This window comes from Ictidomys tridecemlineatus, chromosome 6 (assembly GCF_052094955.1).
Source record: "Ictidomys tridecemlineatus isolate mIctTri1 chromosome 6, mIctTri1.hap1, whole genome shotgun sequence".
In the NCBI taxonomy this organism is placed as follows: domain Eukaryota; kingdom Metazoa; phylum Chordata; class Mammalia; order Rodentia; family Sciuridae; genus Ictidomys; species Ictidomys tridecemlineatus.
In genome coordinates this window covers 75,776,083-75,794,871 of record NC_135482.1, presented here as the reverse complement: position 1 = coordinate 75,794,871, position 18,789 = coordinate 75,776,083, and positions in this window count along the sequence as shown.

Genomic DNA, 18,789 nt, shown 5'->3' with positions numbered 1-18,789 from the left:
CATTTTCATTATAATGTGGATTGGTGTAGATCTGTTGCGATGTTGTACACCTGGCATCCTATAAGTCTCTTGAATTTAGTGTTACAATTTATTCTTCATGTTTGGAAATTTTTCTGATAATATTTTATTGAATAGATTGCTCATTCCTTTGGTTTGGAACTTTATGCCTTCCTGTGCCACAGTCTGGCTGGGTACAAATCACGAGCCACTCAAGCAGGAGCAAACTTTATTTCCAAACTCCACCAGCACACTCCCCAGGAACTCTCCCAAACGCCACCCATGCGGCTCCTCCAGGAACACACCACACACCAACCGGAACTCCCACCACTAGAACTTCACCAACCAACTTGAACTCTTCAGGAATCCCTGGGAGAGCTAAACTGGAACTCAACGGGAACTCCTCGAGATCTCAAAAGTCATCATCTTAATGGCTTGCTGGCGTCACCTCTCAACCACTACTTCTGGAAAAAACGCCATGTGTCATCCCGACTTGGCTGTGGCCCTCAACATCTTCCCCCTTCTGTTTAATTAAACAACAAGCAATGTGGCTTAGGGACCGTGCCTGTCTTAGGTCGTCCAATACTACATATGGTCCTTACTTGTCATGGGATGAACTGACCTCAAGGCATCAGCCTCCTATCTTAGGTTGGTACCATTGCAATTGGATCTTAGCCATCACTGACTACCAGTCCAGCATACAGCCATACTTGTGGATAGGCCTATGCACCAGTGGGGGAATGAGGTTCTTTGCCTCACCTCTGTTGGCCCCCAAATTTGGCCTTGGTGCCATTGGGGGGGTGAGGTTCTTTGCCTCACCTTTGTTGGCCTCCAAATTTTAGACCATCACTACCAGAAGGGGGGAGGATGCAAAATGCCACAACACCAAGCCAAATGATGGCTCTTTTTGGAAAAATTGTACCACCAATGACACCATCTGCAAAGATATGTCAGCACTACCACAATTCACTGCACCTACAGATAGTTCACAATGCATACAAGTGATACATAGTCCAGGCATGTTCTGCAAGCAGTTCAAAGCAGATGAATCCATCAATATGTCCATTTCCTCCCAAAGTAAATTGACTCCTTGACTGAGCATTACTTGTTGAGTTATTATTCATTGATGCATCAGTTTATACAGTTTGTTGTAATAGCTATCGTAGAAGCTGTAGTTTGGTTTTATCTTTGTCTTCACTGGCACTGGGATGAAGATAGGAATTCTGGCAAAGATGGCTAAAAAAATTATGTAACATTCCAACAGGTACTAAGAAAACAATTTTCTGAACCATTACATTATCCTGAACAGAATTATTAAATATAATGAAAAGGAAAGGTGAAAGTAAACAAACAGATCTGTTAACTTCCTTTTTTGTTCACATAGTAAAAGAATCCTCAATAGCTGTTTACCCAATTTAAATTAAACCATTTAAATCACGTGAATAATAAAAAAAAACAGTTGGATCCATTTTTTCATGAGTGCTCCTTATATATGATATATGACATATGCACATACATACATACAACACAAAACAGAAGTGTGCACACATAACACAACACATACAACACATAATATTAAAGGCCTTGTAGCTTTTCACAGGTGAAAAACAGTTTTAAAACTCCACAGTCAAAAAATAGAACTGATCAGAAAAACATTAACCTAGGTCTGTATGAGCTCAAAAAATAAAATAGAACTTCATGATGTGGGAAAAGGCAATAATAAAGTAGATATTGAAAAAAGCATCCTGGTTACCACCTGGGTTTGACTCTTATTTGGATATCCCATCCTTTTCCTGTAACTTGCATATGAGTCTGAAGGTATTCCCACAAAACAAGCCTCAAGGTTTTTACATTTGAAATAGGCCTTAATGGTGTTCATTATTCATTAGCCTCCAGGTGTGGGAGAATCACTGTCGCAGATGTAAGAATAGCCAAGCTGGAGCTCTGGATATCAGCTGTTATGGATTTGAGTCAAATCATTTTCTTTTTGGTCTGTAGAAATTGCTTTGGTTAGTCTCTCTGGAATCCAAACCGGCTACTGTTCTCCCTGTAGAAACACACATACAGAACTCTGACTCCAGACAATTACTGGGTCAGGACCTTCCCATTGTTCTGTTAGAATATCCTTCCAAAGTACCTTGGGATTATGTACATTTTTTGGATACATATGCCTTTCTACAGCACTAAGCCCTGATGAATACAAATTTTAAAAGTTTAGAGTAAAAAGGGTTATTTTAAGTTTATCTTTAGGGGATATATATCCCTTTCCAATTCCATCTTTTTACTTTAATAACTACATTTTAAAAAGTTTGATGAGCTCTTTCAACTATGCCTTGTCCCTGTGGATTGTATGGAATTCCTGTTATGTGAGTAATACCAAATGATGAGCAAAATTGTTTAAAAGAAGTAGAGGTATAGCCAGGGGCATTATCAGTTTTTAACTGTTTTGGAACTCCCACAGTGGCAAAATTTTGTAAGCAATGAGCTATAATATCTTTAGTTTTTTCTCCAGCATGAAGGGAGCCACCAAAAATCTGGAAGAAGTATCAATTGTAACATGCAAATATTTTAATTTTCCAAATTCTGGCAAGTGTGTGATGTCCATCTGCCAAATATGGTTAGGTATCAGTCCTCTAGGATTGACTCCAAGATTAACTTGTGGTAAAAAGGTCACACAATTTTGACATTGTTTTATTATTTGTCTAGCTTTTTCCTTAGTTATTTTGAAATGCTTTTGTAAAGTATTAGCATTGACATGGAACCTTTTAGGAAAACTTGTAGCTTTTTCTAGTGTAGAGAAAATATGTATGTCATGTGTAGTTTTATCTGCTAAATTATTGCCCAAAATAAGGGCACCAGGCAATCTGTATGTGCCCTGATATGTCCTATAAAGAATGGATCTTTTTTGTCCCAGATTAGACTTTGTATAGTGGAAAACAAAGAAAAAAAAGTAGAGGAAGGATAAATCCTACTAGCATTTTCAAGGGATACTATAGCATTAACTATATACTGACTATCAGAAAATAAATTAAATACAGAATCTTTAAACATAACAAAAGCTTGTAATACTGCATTAAGCTCTACCTTTTGAGCTGATTGTTTGGGTACTAAAAATGTAAAAGTTTGATCAGGGGCAACTACTGCTGCTGTACCATTATTTGACCCATCAGTGAATATATTTGGAGCATTCATGATAGGTGTTTTTCTTGTCATTTTTGGAAAAACTACAGGATGCCAAGACCAAAAAGACAATAAAGGATTAGATGGTAAGTGGTTATCAAATGAAACATTAGATTTACACATGATTATTGTCTATGTGTTTAACTCATTAGCTAACTCATCAATTTGATTCGTAGTATATGGAGTAATAATTTTATTGGGAGAAATTCCAAACACTCCCTTTGCTGATTTTATTCCTTTGAGTATTAATTGTCCTACAGCCTCAGGATACCTAGTAAGAATAGTGTTAGGAGAATAAGCTAAATGTATCCACAATAATGGACCTTATTGCCAAAATACTCCTGTAGGAATATTTTTTTGTTGGTAGTACAATAAATAATAAAGGCAAACTTATATCAATTCTATCCAAATGCATATTTTCCATATATGTTTCAAAAACTTTTAATGTCTTTCTTGCTTCAGGAATTAACATTCAGGGTAAATTTGGATCTGATGGACCTTTTAGGATATCAAATAAAGGTCCCAACTCTCCTGTTGGTATGCCTCAACAAGGCCTTATCCAATTTATGTCTCCTAATAACTTTTGAAAGTTGTTAAGTGATTTGAGTTGATCTACTCGTATTTGAATTTTTGGTGGATGGACCATGGTTGAGGATAATAGAACTCCTAAATAATTAATAGGAAAATTTAATTGTATTTTATTTATTGCTATCGCTAGATTATAATTTTTTTAATAAGTTTGTAAGTGTGAGATAACATTCTAGCAATGTGTTTTTATCTTTGTGTGCTAACAATACATCATCCATATAGTGAAATATTTGTAGTTCAGGATTTTGATTTCTAAGTGGCTGGATTGCTTTGTTAACATAAATTTGACACATAGTTGGGCTGTTAGCCATCCCTTGAGGGAGTAATTTCCATTTATATCTCTGATCAGGACCTTCATGATTCAGTGCAGGGATAGTAAATGCAAAACGTGGACTATCCTCAGGATGAATTGAAATTGAAAAAAACAATCTTTAATATCTATAGCTAAAACATACCAGGTTTTTGGCAAAGCAAACAATTGAGGAATCCCTGATTGAGCAGGTCCCATAATAACCATCTCATTATTAATGGCTCTTAAATCTTGCAATAATCTCCATTTACCAGATTTCTTTTTAATGACAAAAATGGGAGTATTATGGGGAGATATGGAAGGTTGTATATGTCCCTCCGCTAATTGTTGTTTGACCAGGTCATGGGCTGCTTGTATCTTTTCTTTAGTCAGGTGCTACTGAGGAACCCATACTGGTCTTTCTGATTTCCAAGTAATTTTTATTGTCTCAGTGACCCCTTCTGAAAACCCAATCCATGTCTATTTATTTCTTGATCTATTTGTATTGGTGATGCTATACCATGTTCTTGTTCTCCTAATCTTTTTTCTTTCCTAAAACCTTGTCTAGCTCTACTAGTGGGCGCATTTGGATTGATGTTATTTGTTAATGTCAAACCTAATTGATCTAAGACATCTCATCCCCATAAATTTATCGGAAGATGATCTAATACATATGGCTGTATAGTTCCTTCACATCCTTCAGGATCCTTCCAATATAATGCTATTGCACTTCTATGGGGATTAGTTGCCACTCCTAGGCCTCGAAGCATTTGAGTGGCTTGTTGTAATGGCCAATGTTTCAGCCATTCTTGATGAGAGATGATTCTAAGGTCTGAAACTGTGTCCAGTAGCCCATTAAATTCATATCCTTAAATATTTAGTTTTAGCATTGGGCGAGAATCTAAATTTAAAGACAGCATAGCCCAATCTACACCTGTGGAGCCTAATCCCCTGGAACCTTTTTCTATAGTACTACTGGAAAATTTATCCTGCAGGTTGGGTATTATTAATAACTGTGCTATTCTATCTCCTGGTGAAATTATGGATATACTTCTTGGAGAACTAGCTATAATTTTTATTTCACTATCATAATCTGGATCAATTTCCCCAGGACTTATCATAAGTCCTTTTAAAGTAGAAGAGCTGCATCCCAATAATAAGTCTACTGTTCCTTGGGGAAGAGGCCCTTTTACCCCTGTGGGAATGATTTGAACTCCCATCTCTGGAGTTAGTACTGCTCTGGTGGAGGCACAGATGTCCAATCCTGCACTTCCTCTGGTTTGTCTAGTGAGGGATCTGATGGATAATGTGTCCTGGGAACTACCCTGATGGTGTCACTGGGTTCCTCCAGTGCACTGTATATTTACAAGGGCATTGGGCCCCCCTGTCTGTTTTTTGGCAATGGAGCCTGATGCCTTTCTTCATGATATCGTGGGTAAACACCTGGTCCTTGTCCGTTTTTTGATAACGGAGTACCCTCTATGGTGGTTTGAGAATGGCATTCATTAGTCCAAAGTCTCCCTCTATGGCATCATGGGAAAATACCCGGTATTCTACTCCTTTGATACCTAGCTTTGTTAAACCCTCCTCCTATGGGGAAACTCCTTTTAAAATGTCCTGTTTGTTCACAATTGTAGCATGTTTTCGGCCTGGCATCTAAAGCCTGTTGTACTGCAGCTGCCAAGACTTGCCCTTGTTCATTAATGTCTCTACATTATTGAATATATGTATTTAAATCTCCATGTTTCCATGGAGGTCTAATGGCCTAATGGCCTCCTTGAACCATCTGTTTGCATGCTCAAAGGCTAGCTGTTTAATTAATGGCATTGCTTGTTCTGTGTCCCCGAAAACTCTGGTAGCTGTTTGAATAAGCCTATCTACAAATTCAGCGTAAGGTTCACTAGCTCCTTGTATTATCTTAAATAATTGACCTTGTAAATCTCCATGTCCTTGTAAAGTCTTCCATGCCCTAACTGCATCTGCATCAATTTGTGAATATATAGCAGGATCATATTCAATTTGTTGCTGCTGACCCTCATAAGGTCCTTTTCCTAACAACATATCTAGATTTCTTTGAGGGTAACCAGCTGCTGCATTTCGCCTAGCTGTCTCCGTGCAAAATTCCTCATTGGCAACCTTCCATAACAGGTATTGTCCTCCATTTAGCACAGCTTTACACCTACTAGACCAGTCTGCTGGCGTCATGTCCAAGTTGGTAGTGATTCGACCATGCTTAGAGTGAAGGGTGCTTGGGGACCATAGGTTGTTACAGCCTCCTTTAACTGCTTCACTGTTTTGAAATCTAAAGCACGGTGAATTCGCTGCCCTCCTGCCTGCTCAAGTACAGGGCATGCTAATCTTTGAGGTCGTGTCTCAGGATCCCATCTATCAACTACAGGGGTTGGGGGCCCCATAGCATATGTTGTCTCTATAGATGGAGCTGTTGGTTGTTCACTTACGCCCTCTGGTGATAGAAAGGTGTTAGTAGCATCCTTCTGTTGTAACTTTTTCCCTGATAGTTCTTCCTCCTTTAAATTTTCTTCCTCTGTCTGACTAGCTTGAGAGACCTTCTCTTTTACTTGATCTAAAATGTCTTTCTCCATAGTCTGAACCTCTAACAATTTACTTAACACTCTTTTGGTTGGTTTTTGACTAATTTCTAATCTACTATAAAGATAACGCAACCCAACAAGATAAGACAAAACAAAACTGAAACAGAATGAAACAAAAACGAAACAAAAAATCATTGTATCAATTTTCCTATTTTCTTGAAATGTATTTTCGTGGTCTATCTCTATCTCTTCCTCAGGGCAGAACAACTTCAAACCTTGAGCCAATCATTTTTCCCAGTTTGCCTGAGAAAGTTCTAGGGATAGACAGTTTGAAACAAAAACAAAACAAATCAAAACAAGAACACATTGTTTTTTGAAATGGTCACCCATTCTCTCGCCTTCCCTCAGGGGCAAGCAATTTCACTTACCTCCGAGCTTCAGGTGTTCCCCGCACGGGCCACCAAATGCCGCAGTCTGGCTGGGCACAAATCACAAGCCACTCAAGCAGGAACAAACTTTATTTCCAAACTCCACCAGCACACTCCCCGGGAACTCTCCCGAACGCCACCCACGTGGCTCCTCCAGGAACACACCACACACCAAATGGAACTCCCACCATCAGAACTTCACCAACCAACTCGAACTCTTCAGGAATCCCCGGGAGAGCTCAACTGGAACTCAATGGGAACTCCTTGAGAACTCAAAAGTCATTATCTTAATGGCTTGCTGGCGTCACCTCTCAACCACTACTTCTGGCAAAAATGGCATGCGTCATCCAGACTCGGCTGTGACTCTCAACATTCCTCTATCCTAATAACTCTTAAATTTGGTCTTTTTATGTTATCCCATATTTCTTGAATGCTTTGCTCATAATTTCTTGCCATCTTCACTGTGTGATCTACATTCTTTTAAAGATTATAAATTTTGTCTTCATTGTCTGAGGTCCTGTCTTCCAAGTTGTCTAATCTGTGGATTATGCTTTCTATTGAGTTTTTAATTGGTTTATTGTTTCTTTCATTTCAAGGATTTCTGTTTGTTTTTCTTTCAGAACCTCCATATCCTATTGAAATAACCCTTTGTTTCCTGTATTTGCTTATGTAGCTCTGTATCAAAATAAAGTCTTTTGCTGCCTGTATTTCTTCTCTTATATCCTTTAATTCACAGAACATTTTAATTATATATGTTCTGAACTCCTTCTCTGTCATTTCTTCTGTTGTGCTAGCCATGGATACTAATAATGTAGTATCTTGATTTGTTTGGGGCACCTTTTTCCCTTGGTTTTTTGTTTCATGCTATTCATGTGTCTTTCCTTTTAGCATTGAGAATCTGCAAAGTTACTGTTTTTTATACTTTATACTTATAGTGCTCTTACAGAATTCCAATACCTCTCCTGCCCAGCCAGTGTTTCAAGCTGAGAGTTGCTAAAGATGGAGACCATTGTGTCCCAAGATGAAAGTGGATGCTTTCAGAGAAGTAGTTTCAGGTTGGTTGTTGGTGGTGGGGCAGGCAATGGTGTTGGACAATGTGTTCAAAGATGCAGCTTGGACCCAGTATGGTCTCTGTGTGTGTCAGAGTGGCTGTCCTGGGCCTCCCTGGGTTCTGTGGGTGTTGAAAGGGCTGACTTCACTCCCTTTTTTTATTTAATAAAATAATTTGAGGAGTATTGGTGGTAGATCTTCTTTAAAGCTCTTGTAAAGCTCAGCTGTGTATCCTCTGGTTCTGGGTTTTTCTTGGTTGGTAGGCTTCTTATAATTGAAATTGATCTGTTTAAATTGTGTATATCATCCTAATTCAATTTGGACAAATATAACTCTAAAAATTTGTCAATGCCTTTGAGATTTTCTATTTTATTGGAGTACAAAATTTCAAAAGAATTTCTAATTATCTTCTGTATTTCTGTAGTGTCTGTTGTGATATTTCCTTTTTTATCATGGATGTTAGTAATTTGAGTTTTCTCTCTCCTCTTTGTTAGCACGACTAAGGTTTGTCAATTTTATTTATTTATTTCAAAGAACCAACTTTTTATTTTATTGATTTTTAAATTGTTCCTTTTTTGTCAATTTCTCTCATTCTAGCTCTGATTTTAATTATTTCCTGTCTTCTATTGCTTTTGGTATTGATTTGTTCTCCTTTGTGAATCTTAATAATTTAACTGTGGACTTCAAGTAATAATTATTTGTCAGTATAGGTTCATTGATTGTTATATATGTATTACCCAGGCACAGTTGTTGATTATGGGGGATTCTTTGTGTGGAGGCAGGGTATACATGGAAACTATATACTTTCTGCACAATTTTTCTATCAACCTAAAACTATTCTAAAAATAAAGTTCATATATATTATATAATTATACACATATATTGATATATGTACATACATATTTTTGCACATATATGCATGTTTGACTTTGTAAGGAAAATTTTACAAAATACCTGCTAATTACCCTCAAAATTATCAAGATCATCAAAAAGAAGTTTCATTTGAGAAAATGTCACACCCCAGAGGAGTCCAAGGGAAGACAGGACTAAATATAATGTGATTATCTGAAGAGAATCCTGGGACAGGAATGAGAATATTAGGTAAATACTAAGGAAATTAACTATAAACTTTAGTCTCATGTATCAATATTGATTCATTGTTTGTGACAAATGTACCATAATATTGAAAGATGCTAGTAATAAGGATAATGAGAGTAACTAGGGTTGAATCTGTGGAAACTCTCCAAATTGCCATCCCAACTTTTATATAAATAGCAATCTATTATAAAATAAAAGTTTTATTTAAAATATGATAATTCAGAATTTCCCTCAAATCATCAAAGATATTAACTCACATATAAAATTAAAGATGAAGAACTCCCCAAATAAATGATCTCAAAGAAAGCAAAGAGGAAAGATTTGTGATATATAAAAAATACTTTGTATTATGTTATAGCAAAGTCAAAAGACAGTACAATAGCCCAATCTCATTCAATAGAAAAGTTGAAATATCATCGAACTTCACCAAGCTATATTTAAATAGGTTATTACATCATGCCTAGGCAGGACTTAATATAGATATGCAAGATTGTTTAACATTAAACCAATTATTGTTGGTAGAAAAGAGACCAAAGTAGAAAAGTACAATTTGTACATCTTTGTATTCAAATTATTATTGCTGAGCGTAAAATTCTAGATTGACAGTTGTTTACTCTAGTACATACACTTGCCCCATAATAGCATTTCAATCAACAGAGGACTGCACAGCTGATGGTCATCCCACAGATTTTAAAGAAGATGAAAATACATAGGTGAATCAGAAGAGGAAAGGAAACCAATAGAAGAGAAACAAGAAGAATCCCCAAGAAAATCCACAGAGAAGGGTTTAGCAGAAGCTTTTACAGACCTCAACAATCCCTTAAAATGTTGGAAAACCTGTACCCCAACACCAAAAGGAATAGACAGTAATGTTCATGGAGAATAATCTGCCAATAAACAAATTTATAATAAAAAAAGAAAGAAACAGAGCAAACCACCGTGGACATACTGGAAAGAGATACTGCCTCAGGAAGAGTCTTGGGTCTCTAGGAGGTGTTCCAGGAAAGAAATTGTTTCTATAGCGGGTGAGAGCTCCATGCATGTTAGTGTCCTTGAAGACCTTCCAGTGGTAAAAGTGATGATCCTGACTCTGCACAGGCCTCTCTGAATGTCATGATTTATATCTTCATTTTTAATAAAAAATTTTGAAAAAGTTAAAGGAAAAAAAATATAAAAATCAAACAGAAGAGGTTGCCCAATCTTGAACTTTAAATTCCAGAATCATGAGCCAAAATAAACCTCTCTTTACTCAATAAGTAGCCTGTGTCAGTTATTTAGTTATAGTATTGTAAAACCGACTAATATACGGACTGTATCTCAGTCCATCTTTTATTTGCTATAAGAATTATCTTTTAAAACACAAATTTTATGTTCCTGTCTTCATTTATCCAAGATTAATATTTTACTAGTGAAAACTGAGAGAAATAACCCTTTAAAATTCAAGTAAGTTTTCATCAGTGTCTACACATTCAACTGCTGTTTTATTCTAGATGATACACTGCTATGTATGGCATTTGAATTTGATAATTATGCATTTAATTTACTGACTAAAACAGTGCTATTCTCTCTTTTACCATTTGAACTGAAATAAGCAACAGAGACAAAAGAAAGACTTTTTCCTCCCCAGTAAGTCTTTTGGGCAAGAATTGGCATAAAATTTTGGTTTTATAAGGGTTTCATGTATGTTCTGAAATTTATGAGTCTTTACAGCTTTAAAAATAACAATATAGAAATTATCAGTAAATAAATATGTACCTGTTTCAAAACTTGTTAAGTTTTTTGATGTCTGCATAGCAAGTAGAAAGAACAATTGATTTTAATAGTTTTGATCACAAACCTGGAGGCACATCACATGAGCTTCTTGTTCTGTTCGATCTTTGAAAGTGTCCGACATATCTATTTCAAAATCTTCATGGAAATAAGAATATTTACTTTAAAATCACTATTTATTGCATCATTACCATCAACCAGACAACTTTAGTTTGTGCTTTGTATAAAATACTTCCTGAACACTTTGATCTATCTAACGTTTTAATTCAGATGTAAAGTATTTTTGAGTTCCTGATTTCTGTATCCCCTTATTTTATTATTTTTGTTTTGGATCATTTAATTTTGGGCACAAAACTTAGCTATTCTGTCAGTTTCAACATTTAGGAATGAATCCATTCACGTGAGGATTTGGCTTAGTTATATTTTTGAAGATGAATTATAGTAGGGAGTACTATCACGCAGTGTTTAGGTTTCATTTCACTTCATGACTCTCTTGCCTATCCTTGCTTTTATTTTTAATTTTCTTTTGGTAGTTGGGATTGAACCAAGGAGTAATTCACCACCCAGTTATATCACAGCCCTTTTAATTTTTTTTTTTTTTTTTGAGAAAAGATCTCACTAAATTGCCCAGGCTGGCCTCCAACTTGCACTCCTCCTCTGTCAGCTTCCCGAGTGGTTGGGAATACAGGCATCTGCCACCACACCCAGCCCCTTTCCTTCCTTTTATACCCTCTCTTCTCCTGAGTGCAACCATGTTCTTTTCTTTTCCCTTTCTTTTTAAACCCTGCACTGTAGAAACATTTTAGTAATAATCTTTTGTTAGTTAAGTAGGTCCTTGGGATGGTTTAATGATTTATCAAAATATTTTTTTTTCTTTCTAAACAAATTTCAGTAGGAATTTCGGCAGGCAAAATTCTACATGTCTTTTTATGCATCTCACTAAATTGCCCAGGCAATATTTCCCTTTATGTCTATTGCTTAAAGGCGTGCGATGAGTATTGTGGTGTTGTGGAAGAATCTCATCAAAGGAGTTGAAGGTTACGCCTTCTTCACAAAGGAGAGACCAGGGTTGCATACATCAAAATCAAACTCCAGTGAGCTTAAAGATTATCAAGGAGGGGCTGGGGTTGTGGCTCAGCGGTAGAGCGCTTGCCTCGCACATGTGAGACCCTGGCTTGGATTCTCAGCACCACATACAAAAAATAAATAAGTGAGAAATAAAGGTATTGTGTCCAACTACAACTAAAAAATAAATATTTATTTTAAAAAAGATTATCAAGGAGAACTACTATGATTCCATGTGGTTCCATAGTTACCAAAGAAACCATTTATGGTTTTTGAGCCTGTCTTTGTACATGAAATGTGTCCAGGCTGTATGCAGCCTTGATTTTGGCATTCATATCTTACTTTTTCATATTTTCAAAACTTTCCTTGAAAGTGGCAATATGCTAATTTGTATAGATCATACTGCAAATAAATATTTTAGCTGCACAAAATCTTTTTGGAAATGAGGCAGAGTATAAATAAATAAATACATTAGGAAGTAAGCGGTGCCTGTGGATTTTTCTGAAAGTATCTGTATTAACTCTGATCAAATCCTGTCTTTGCTTAACAACTTCCAGTGACCTTAGAATAAGTCTAAACTTCTTAGCCTTGCCCACGAGGCCCTTGGTGCACTGGCCCTCCTGTTTCCATCTTCATAGACTCTGACTTACCCTTCAGTTCTGTTGTACAGCATGCTCTTAACTCAAGGTTCTTTCTTAACTCTCTTCTTCCTGCCTGGATCACTACATCTTAAATCCTCCAACATAGACTAGCTTGGTAGCTTTGCTGTGCCCTGCAATAGCATTTGAATTTCCTGTCTTACTTTTCTTTCTCTTCTGCTGGGGAGCACATGCTCTGTTAAGGGACTGATCTATTTTTCTTGCTTAACATTCTATCTCTTGGGCCAAGCACAAAGTAGGTATTGAACAATCATATTTTAAATATTAAATAAGAAAAACAATGGAATATGAAGGGAGCAATGTTGGTTTGGACAAAGTCTTTACCTTCAAAGATCTTGCAGTTCTATCAGCGGTGGTAAATACATAGTCAACTATACTAAATAAAGTAAGTGCCACAGGAGAGAAAAGTACTGAGAACTGAGAGGAAAGACCTCATCCCATGAGAGATTACAAAAGGCACAGGGCAGAAATGCTGTTCAAGATACGCCTTGAAGAAAGGGAAAACTGAAGTTCCAACATGCAGCGATGAGAGTGGAAGGGCCTGGAACATGTCAGGAAAGGCAAAATAACTCACTTCTATTGGGACGAGGGGGTGGAAGGGGCATACTTGGAGGATGAGGCCAGAGAACATGGCTTGTGGTCTTGAAAACTAAGCTGAGTTAACTGTTTTTCACTTGGTTACCAAAGAATCCACTTATGGTTTTTGAGCATGTCAAGCATTGGTTCATTCTTTGGCTTCTTTCTATCAGTTTGTGAAACCTGTCAGAGGGCTTTTCAAAGGAAAGATTTGTAATAGTGGTCTGTGATCCTAGGGTATCTTATACCTTTAATCTCTACTCTGGCTCTACTTTTCTAATGAGGAGTATTAGTTTGGGATATAATGATTTTTTTTTTTTACTTTGTGGTTCCAGTCTTAGACTTTATAAAATAATCATAAATTTGTTTTAAACACATCAGCTATTTTGAAATATGTATACATTGTGGAATAGTTACATTGAGCTAATTGACTCAGGTAATTGTGCATTACCTGACATATTTATCATTCTTCTGATAAGAATATTTAAAATCTTTTCTCTTAGTAATTTTCAAGAATATAAGACATTGTTAATAACTATAGTTACCATGCTGTCTGATCGATATTGTGAACTTATTCCTCCTATGAAACTGAAATTTTGCATCCTTTGACTAATTAGAAAAAGCAATTCTTGATAATTTATCAATTGATAATAAACTATTGATGTCATTTAGACTCAGCTTTATCACTTTAAATCTTAATAAGTAACTCAATTTCTCTTAAAAATGCCTTAAATAAGTATTTACAAAATAAAAAATTAGAAGGTAAAAACTCCAAATTAAAAGGAATGATTATATAATCATACACACACACACACACACACACACACACACTGATGCATATTTGGCAATAAATAGTGATATTTTAGAAGAGTTTATAATAACATGAAAATGTTCTTATTATGTATTAGGCTAAAAACTACACTACAATCAGAAATATGCAAAGCATATAGAAAATACTGGAAAAAAATTCACCAAATTGGTAGTTTGTGTTATGTTCTTTTTTCCTACATACAATATATTAAGAATCTTTAAAAACCATAGAAATGTAAATCTTCCAAGGGAACAACTAGAGAAGCCTAAGGATTTTCATTACAAGGGAGCCATCTCTTCAGTCTTTGAAGATTATGGCATCAATAAAAATTGTATACAAAGTCCTGAAAAATGGCTCTTTGGAGATATGCCCTTTGCTAGAAATCAATTTTGCTCAGCATAATGCCTAAAAGTACTATCATAAAAGATAAAAATCCTAGGGTAGGAAGAGAACTTAGGAGGTCATCTATTCTGCTAACCTGTCTCTTGATAGGACCATACCTAATCCTGTTTTGAAATATGATATGGTCTTGTTTTGTTTTTCAAGAATCTCAGAAGAAGAGAAAATAGCTTTTTTTTTTTTTTTTTTTTTTTTTTTAGATGAGGGTCTCACTGTGCTGCTCAGGTCTTACTGTGTGACTTTGATCTCATGATCTTCCTGTGTAGCTGAGGTTACAGTGCATGCCATTTTGCCATTTTGTCTGGTTAATACAATTTTTTTTAGGGTGCCTGATTAATATTGAAATGCCTGCTAGGCAGGAAATTTTTTATTCTAGTTTTTTTTTGTTCCCTGTTTCCTAGCAGATATTGAGTATTTATTCTTACTTCCTTCCTATCATTCTTATCTATTAGATGCTATTATGGATTGAATGTGTCCCCCGGCCCACCACCAAATTCATTTGTTGAAATCTTAGCCCCCAATGTGATGGTATTAGAAGATGGCACTTTTTAGAAATAACTAGGTTATGAGGGTGGAGCCCTTGTGAATGCATCAAAGAATGATTTAATGACCTTATAAGAGAGACCCGGAGAGTTCTCCTGCTCGCTCTCCTCCAAGTGAGAATACAATGAGAGGATGAGTGCAATATGTAACCTGGAGGAGAGCCTTTACCAGAACTTGATCATGTTGGAACCCTCCAAAACTGTGAGGAACAGGGTCCTGTTGTTTAAGACACCCAATCTATGGGAATTTGTTACAGCACCCAGCGCTAAGACAGATGCCCTTAACATCTTTGAAGAAGATATTAAGTTGGAGCAATGTTCGGGAGTTATTGTTGCCAGAGTGGGGAAAGTGTGACAGGAAAATGTTGGAAATAATAAAAGAGAAAAAAAAATAATACAAAAAAGGAAGAAAAAGAAATGAAGTATAGAATAAAGAACTTTATTGAGAAAAAGCAGTATTATCTTAGTGAGTTGTGTTGGATAGTATTTAAAAATACATCAATAGATTCTTGTCTCTTATCTCCCTCTATTTTGTTTTTCTGCTTCAGAATACATAGTCAAGGTGGTTTTACTCTACTGAAGGAAAATAGGTAAAGTAAGCCTAGAGCAATCTCAGAGGATAATCCAAAAAGAGCAGTATCAGGGTCACCTGGGAATTTGTTAGAAGTGCAGCCTTTCCAGCTTGAACCCAGACCTCATGAATCCAGCCCAATTCTCTGTTTTTAACAAACTCTCCAGGTTATTCTGATGCAGTGAAGTTTGAGAATCTCTGCTGTAGCAGATGCTGTGGTGTGCAGCCCAGATCTCCACTTTATGACTGACTGCTAGGAGCATAATTTCCAGGAGTTGCTTATGACTGAAAGCAGCAGCCTGGTTTGAGACTATGTTCCTCTCTAGGCAGCAACTTGCCCAGCAAGTGGGTAAGAGGGTACAAAGGTCAAGTCTGATTTCCCTTTGAGGGCATCTCTGCAGAACCCCTGCTTCAGAGCACTAAGATCAGCTGTTGCTTCAGTATCTGTCAGTCTTCTCCTTTTCTCGGTCCTGTTGTTCTCTTTTTCCTTACAGTTGTTCCTTACATTTCTGTGTTAGCATTTGTCTTCTCAGAAACTTAAAGTCTCTTGGTTTTCTCACACACAACTGTGGGAGTGAAAGGAGTCTACAAATTCAAAACAAAACCCCCAAAATAATCACCAACAAAGATTTGTGAGGAGCATCTCAGGGCAGAGGGGTTTCTGTTCAGCCAGCAGAAGAAAGTCTCAGGGGAGGTAAGTGCATGGATATTGGTGGACCTGATTGGACAGGCCCTACCTCCATCTTACTGGAAAGAGCTGTGAGATTGGAGAAAACAGGGTCACATTGGAGGAAATGGGAATTTTGTCAGCCTTGAAGAGACTCCTTCAAGACCATAAATGACTCTATAGAGATGTGGGTGGTTCTGTCTTGCCCTGTTTTCAATATATTAAGGTTGCCCTTGTTAAATGTTTCATAGGAGGTCACGGATTTGGTCTGAGCACCCACATTAGTCCAACAGTCCAAATCCATGACCTCCTATGAAGCTTAATTTAACTCCAGCAACTTGAATATACTAAATAGAGGGGATAAGATGGAAGGACTTACTTCTCTACTGATACTCTTGTGGTAATGTGACATTGAAAACCAGATACTACCCTTCCTCTTACTCCATCAGCCTCCAAAGGTAGGCCATTATATACTTTTGGCTGGAGCTTACTTGTCTCTTTCTGAAAGGAGAAGAATTCCAGGTTTATGGAGACTGGATTTCTGTTTCTATGTTATGTTATGACTCATAAAGATTAAATAAATTGTTATAAAACAAAATTATAATTTTTTACACTTGATCATGAACTAAGATTTCTATCCCATGGCACTAAGTAGAGACTAATATTTTGTTGTTGTTGTTATATGAAGTGTATTAAAACAAATACAAAATTCTCTCCAAAGACCCAAGAGAAAAGGTATTTAAAATTGGCAGCAACAGAGAGCATCATTCTGTTTGATCACAGCAGAGATGTGAATAGTAGTTAAAAGCCTCAGTAACAGAATGACAGTTGAGGAAGACTCTGTTCTTTATAGAACTTTGAGCAATTGTGAGCACACTACTTTCAGGGAACTCAGACCATGACACTTTTTATATGGAGATTGGTTTACCTCTGGACTAAAGGCCACGAATGTAATAAAGTTCCTGACTATATCTAGAAACGATCTTGTCCTTTCATAGGTTCTACTAATATTACAATGAAGTAGAATTAACTATCATCATAAGTTCTGTTGACATAGGTATAAATACTGAAAGAAATAAAAGCTATGGATGTTGTGTGCCTGTCACTTGCCAGGCACGGATCCTAAGTTAAGTGTGTATCAGCTGTTGTTGATGAAGTTTCTCTGAGTCAGTTGGCCTCACCTGTCAGGTGTAGTTACTATAATCATATCTAAAGTGGTTAGATCTTTTAGGAATCATTTTCGCAGAATAGAGCCTGAATGTATATCATGAATTCCTACTTTAAAAAATTAGCTTTGACTAGTTAAATTATCATAAAAATTCTATTGCATAGGGGAAAAAATTTACAGCCCAAAGCTTATAAATGTGGTCGATTTTTATGTTATTTATGTAAATGTAACTCATTAGCACACTAAAAATGAAAACTTACTGTGAATTTATGAATAATTTCTTTTCTAATAGCATTCTGTAGAACCATTTTCCAAATTTCAAATACCTAAATATTTATTAATTTTGAAATTGCCAAACATAATGTTGAAAAAAATATATATTTAGTCTTTCACCATCGTTTAGGAATTCACAATCTGTTTTGGGTATTATTTTATTCTTCTACTTGGAAATTGGATGGTGAACATACTGTTAACTTTACTCAGAAAGTAGGATGAAAATGCATAACAATCTTTGAAATGGAAAAGCTTTTTAAAAAAGATTTGGTGATTTTCCTATGCTTTGTTTAGCAATATGAGTTTGTGATGGTGCGTTATGATTATAAATACTCTTTCGGTTCTTATTATTTTAGTTATTAACACTTTGTTTGTCCCTTTGTTTTAGTGGCCATTTTATAAACTACTTCAAGCTAGGAATCCCTAACTAAAATTGATTTTGAAAGAAGATGTTTTCAATTAATGTTTCTTTTCTCTCATTTTTTAAGTAGGTCTTAAAATCCTTTATTATGACTTTTGGTTTTTTAGTAACTACAGAGACTCCTATAGCTTCTATTATTTTTTTCATCTCTGAAATAAATACCTATTATTTATTAACTACATAATAGATAATTTGATTATGCAGAGATACAGCAACACCTCTGTCTTTCTCATCTGCAAATGTGTTGAAACTCCATTGTATCTATGTTAAAGTCTGTTTATCTACTTGGAACACAAAAAGGTATATTATTATCTCTTAACTGACCACAGAAGCATCTCCCTTTTTCTCCATCTCCCTGACAATGAAATTGTGGCGGAGTATGAAGTTCTTGCTAGTGGAAGGTGAGCAGAAACAATGGGGACTATTTCTGGTCTTTATTCCTTTCTCACAAACTTGCTGTGGCTGAGCCTCTGCCATGCACCTGAATACAGTGTCCCAGGACTTCCCTGAGAAACATCCTGGGAAAGGAACCTGAAAAGGAGCTGGTTCTCTAAATGACTTCACTAAACAGAGCAATCAGCACGATCTCGGAGGAAGGTGAGAGAGAAATGTATATTTTTTCATAGTTTTTTCCTTTGTAGTGTAGTGGGATCTCCTTGACACAGTTTTAACCTAATATAACATA